Source organism: Tenrec ecaudatus, chromosome 16 (genome assembly GCF_050624435.1).
Source record: "Tenrec ecaudatus isolate mTenEca1 chromosome 16, mTenEca1.hap1, whole genome shotgun sequence".
Classification (NCBI taxonomy): Eukaryota; Metazoa; Chordata; class Mammalia; order Afrosoricida; family Tenrecidae; genus Tenrec; species Tenrec ecaudatus.
The window spans coordinates 52,091,990-52,097,062 of NC_134545.1; the positions used below are offsets into that span (position 1 = coordinate 52,091,990).

The 5,073-nt window shown below is 45.6% G+C and overlaps 1 pseudogene; it reads left to right on the plus strand.

Annotated features, from left to right (window-relative positions):
• Nucleotides 1-212: 212 nt before the first annotated feature.
• Nucleotides 213-5,073, plus strand: part of LOC142428599 (ubiquitin-associated domain-containing protein 1-like) — a 7,464-nt pseudogene continuing 2,603 nt past the window's right edge.

The window sequence follows — 5,073 nt, forward strand, 5'->3', positions numbered from 1 at the left end:
TCATTCAACCTCCCATCATTTCTTTGAGGTGGCAGATGAGGCTAAGAGAGTATTAATTGTCCCTGACTCGAAAACGGGAGTCCCAGGTCAGTGTAAAGAGTCAATGCATTCCACAGCTAACCAAAAGGTTGGAGGTTCAAATCCATGCAGGGATTTGCTTCTGAAAAGTCAGCCTTGGAAAACCCCAGAGCGCCCTGTTCTACTCTGACCCCATGGGGCCACCCCTGGGAATTAAAATTGAGAGCAGCAGTCTGGCTAAGGTATGGATGAGGGATCTAAGGAGGCAGTAAAAAGTCATTCGGACGCATAGCAATGGGATCATAGCACAGAGTCTAGAGTCCCTGCCCACACTGCCAGGTTTGGTCCGGGATTGACCAGCGCCACGGACAAATAGCATCAGAAATGAAGGCCCCACCTCACCCTTGTCATACAATGGCTGCCCAGCTGTAAGTCAGGCCTCAGAAGCCAGGGGGGGCCAGATCAGTCTGGGAGCAATGCAGAGACCTGAGCCCAAAAAACAGCACCTCTAGCCAGGAACCAGAGGAGCCCATCAGAGCGCCATTAACAAGAAGCCATTAGCCACTGGGCTTGAGCAGATTGGAGCGGACAGGATATGAGCAGGTCATTAGGGACCTCCTGATCAGCCCGAGCCTGTTGGTGAATTTAGCCACCACAAAGGGGCCCAAGCAAAGGAAATGCCCAACACTTAAAGACTTCCCTGGAGGCTGGACAGAGTCTGTCATTTGTCTTTCTGAAAGGAGGAATAAGACAAGTTCATTCTTAAAGTGAGTTGTGTTCACTTTTGTTGCCTCTATTAGCAACCATCTGAGGGGCTCTGTGGATATATATAATCAGCAAATGAAAAAAAGAGACAGACTTAATTTGCTCAATTGATGGCATTTTTAAAACTTCCTGAAACCTTTGAGTCAACTCCCTTACTAACAGAATTTCATAGATTTATTTCTATAAATCCAGGAGGGAGAGATGAGGCCAACTTTCTATGTTTGAAAAGCAGGCAGCAGGGCCGGAATACGTGGAGGAGGAGCAAGTAGGAGCGGACTTGATCCTCAGTTCCTCTTCAACAGCGAGATGATGTGACGAAATCTTATTCTCTAAGTTGAGAGTTGGCACCTGCCCAGCAAGGACAGGAGTGGCACGTCCCAGGTAGCAAGAGAGAAGTGGAACCCTCAGTGTAGCCAATGTTGACTCATGGCGACCTTAAGGACAGAGTAGAACTGCCCCTGTGGGTTTCTGAGGCCATACATTTTTATAGGGACAGAAAGCCTTATCTTTCTCCAGAGATGGGGCTGACCTGTGGTTGGCAGTCCAATGCTTAACCCAGTGTGCCACTAGGACTCCTTTACCTTTACCCAGTCCACCATAAAATGGATCTTAGAGACAGGTTTCTCCTTTTAAAAAAGCCATTTTATTCTCATATAATTCACATCATACAATTCAATAGTTCGATCATATTAAAAAGAGCTAGCTGTACAATCATCACGACAATCAATTTTAGAGCTTTCCTTTATTCTTGTATTGATTGTTATTAGCTCCCCATTTCCCACCAACTGCCCTGCTATATCCCCAAGAAACCACTAATCCAGTTATTGTCTCTATAGATTTACCTATCCTGCACTTCATAGACAGAAAACTTACAAAACAGTAACAAATTCCAACAGAAAACCTCAATTGAAAAGAAGCAACAAAAAAGGAGGAAAAGTAAAACTGAAATGAACTTGGAATCTTTAGTGACAAATTCATCTGAAACCAAAAAAAGAAACCAGACAATATTAAAAACGAGAACACATTTACAATGGGTCAAAGGGGAGATCAAATGATAAACTATTGCATTTTAATCCACATCTTCCGTAACAGACTTTACAATGCTCTTCTTCGGATAGTAAGGTTATTCTTATCCCCTGACTATGGTCAGAGGCCATTCACCAAAGGGTTAATCATGCTGGAGACAGGTTTCATGAGTAAAGTGACAAAACAGTGCACACTATTCAAATGCCACCGGGGCAAATGCCAAACACAAAAACCAAACTCTGTGACAGAGCAGAACTGTGCTTTTGAGGGTTTACTTCACTGTAAACTTGCAGAGACAGATCACCAAACCTTTCCATCGCAGTTCTATTGGTTGGGTTTGATTTCAAGATTCCAACCTGTAGATTGTTGTTGTTGTTAGATGCTGTCTAGGTCGTTCTAACTCACAGCGAAGCTATGTACAACAGAATGAAATATCACCCAGACCCGCACCATTGTCACAAATGTTCGGATGCTTGAGCCCAAACAATGGTTTGGACTCAACTACCTACAGGTGTCACTCGGGGACCCTTACCATTGGCAAATGGCCCGTGTCAATAATAAATTGTTTGATTATTGTATGTTAAAACTTATACCTTCCTATTGGTCCCGTTTGCAATCTTTCCAACACATGAAGAATCAGATCTGCGTCAAAGCTTCTTAAAATGTCATTAAACAGGGCTCTCCTCTGCCTGACAGAGCATCACCCCTCACAGCACATCCCGCAACCTCCTCAGGCTGCCTACCGGCCTTCTCCCCAGTCCCTTCTGGCTCTGGCTGACAGGAAGTTCTACATGGGACCTGAGGCTCAGGACAGCATGTGGTGTGGGAGATTTAATTCCTCCACCTCGGAGAGTTTTACAGAAAGCCTGAGCTTCCTGTATCTTTTATAATAATCTCTTACTCGTTTTTTTTAATAAACACAGGGGATTGGCATGTCTGTGAAGAAAGAACAAGGCATACCTAAGAGTTATTGAGCCCTCTTACCTTCTCAACTGGGTCCTCCAACACTGGGCCTTCCATCACCTGGGCCTCCATCACGGAGTGTACTGCAAAAATTTTCCCTAAATTTGGTATTCAGGGCACTGAGCAGAGACTTCTGTGTTTTCCCCCAGGTGGCAGGGGGTGCCGCTCACATCCAGTACCTGCCGAGAGACCTTCTGGGGTGCTCGGTGCTGGGAAAAGGTGTGTCCAGCTTGTTCAGTTCAATGATTAAACTTTGCCCTCTTGTTCTGGTCCCTCCCTCCTGCTGGCAGCCTTTGGATGATAGTCCTGAGCTGGACAGGGGAAGGCAGGGAACTGATGTGCTGCCCGCCTCTTTGACAGTCATGTGCCACAAAATCTCACTGCTAAGCAACTCTCCAGCCAGTCCCCTCCCCCCAGCTAACTCAGCTGAGAAAAACATCTTCTCTCTGAGAAGTTGGCCTCTGAACAAAGGCAACTGTCACCAGCTGCTCTGCAGATGTCACGTCCCTGGGCTCTTTCTTTCGTTCATGTCTCCTCAGCACAGGGAGCCGAACTCTGCCTCCTTGTCCCTGTCTTAAGTAGGATGAAATATTTTTCCAGTCAGGGAGATTTCTAGACTGTTGAGGAAATGCCTCTGTTTGTGACATCTATGAGCCCATGTTGATAAAAGATAATCAATAAAGCTTTAATATTCCCAATGCTAAACCTTTCACAGGTAGTGGAAATATATATATACCAGAGAAAGAATGAATAGGAATCACCAGCAGTCACTGAGAAGTTGCTACTGGAGAGAAGACTTTAATGAACAGATAAGAACTGTCTCAGGTCACTGAGATAGTTGGTCCTCTCACTCATCATACTCGGTGATGAGAAGGGCCCAGTAAGATGCCAATGTAGTTTCCATAGACCCTGTGTTCTGCCCACGGTCATTGGCTGGCTAACAAAATCAAACATCCACAATATTAACAACAGCTGGCATGGATTAAGTACTTACTGATCCCATTTTAAGCCGCCCTAGTGGTCTCCTGTGTTATGTAATTGGTTGCTAACCACAAGGTTAACAGTTCAAATCCACCAGGCACTCTGTGAGAGAAAGATGAGCCTTTCTACTCCCATAAAGAGTTATCGTCTCAGAACTGCACAGGGACAGTTCTACCCTGTGCTGTAAGGTTGCTATGAGTTGGCATCCATTCAACAGCACGGAGTTGGTGGTGGTGTCAGCTCTTGTCAAGTTTCATACTCTCAGAAACCTTAAAGAGCAGTTCTGCCCTGTCCTATAGCATCAGACTCGGCTCAATGATAATGAGCTTGATTTTAATTTTGTTTTATTTCCATTTTATAGATGAGAAAACTGGGGCCCAGAAATGTTGACTTATTCAAAAGCTTGTAGTGATAACGTGAGTTATCTGATCTTAACTAATAGACAATATTGCTTCTCAAAACTTCTTTTCTCCATGAGATAGGTTTCCAAGTGATTAGTATTAGTAACAGCACCAGCAGTAGTCTGTTGAGTTTTGTTAAGAATTTCAACTACTTGGAAAACAATATACAGAGATATCAAAAAGTCTTCAAAGTTGGATGTGAGGGAAAATTTTTAAAAATTCCAGAGCATAGTTTCCACAATACTAATCAAATACTTTCTACAATTAGCAACTGAGTAGATACTAATATCCCAATTTTTCCAGTGGTGGGATTCAGCCACTTGACACCAGTTTAATAATTTGATACCTAATTTTTTGTTGAGCTCATCAAACCCATAGTTAAAATGACATGTGTAATCAGGTGGAAGTCACCAATTTAAATCCCTTACGTGTTTTAATGTTCATCTGTGCGGTAGCGTATTCTCCAGCAATGTTCATTCTGCCCATAGCTGATTTGGCATTGATGGTTGACCTCTTAAACGACATTCATCTTCTTTCAAACGCACTGCACGCAAGAAATATAGACATAATAAGAACTGAAAATGTGTGGTAACATCTATTAAAGTGGGCGGCGACGGCACGCCCCCGGCAGCCCTGCCCCTGTGAACTCCACGCATGCCCGGTGACCTCCACGCATGTCCGGTGACCTCCACGCAGGCCCGGTGACCTCCACGCAGGCCCGGTGACCTCCACGCAGGCCCGGTGACCTCCACGCAGGCCCGGTGACCTCCACGCAGGCCCGGTGACCTCCACGCAGGCCTGGTGACCTCCACGCAGGCCCGGTGACCTCCACGCAGACCAGGCCTGTGCGCAGGGGCGCCTCGAGCAGCCTGAGCGGGCGCATCACAGGCTCGTGCCGCGGCCTCCGAGAGCGTGCTGG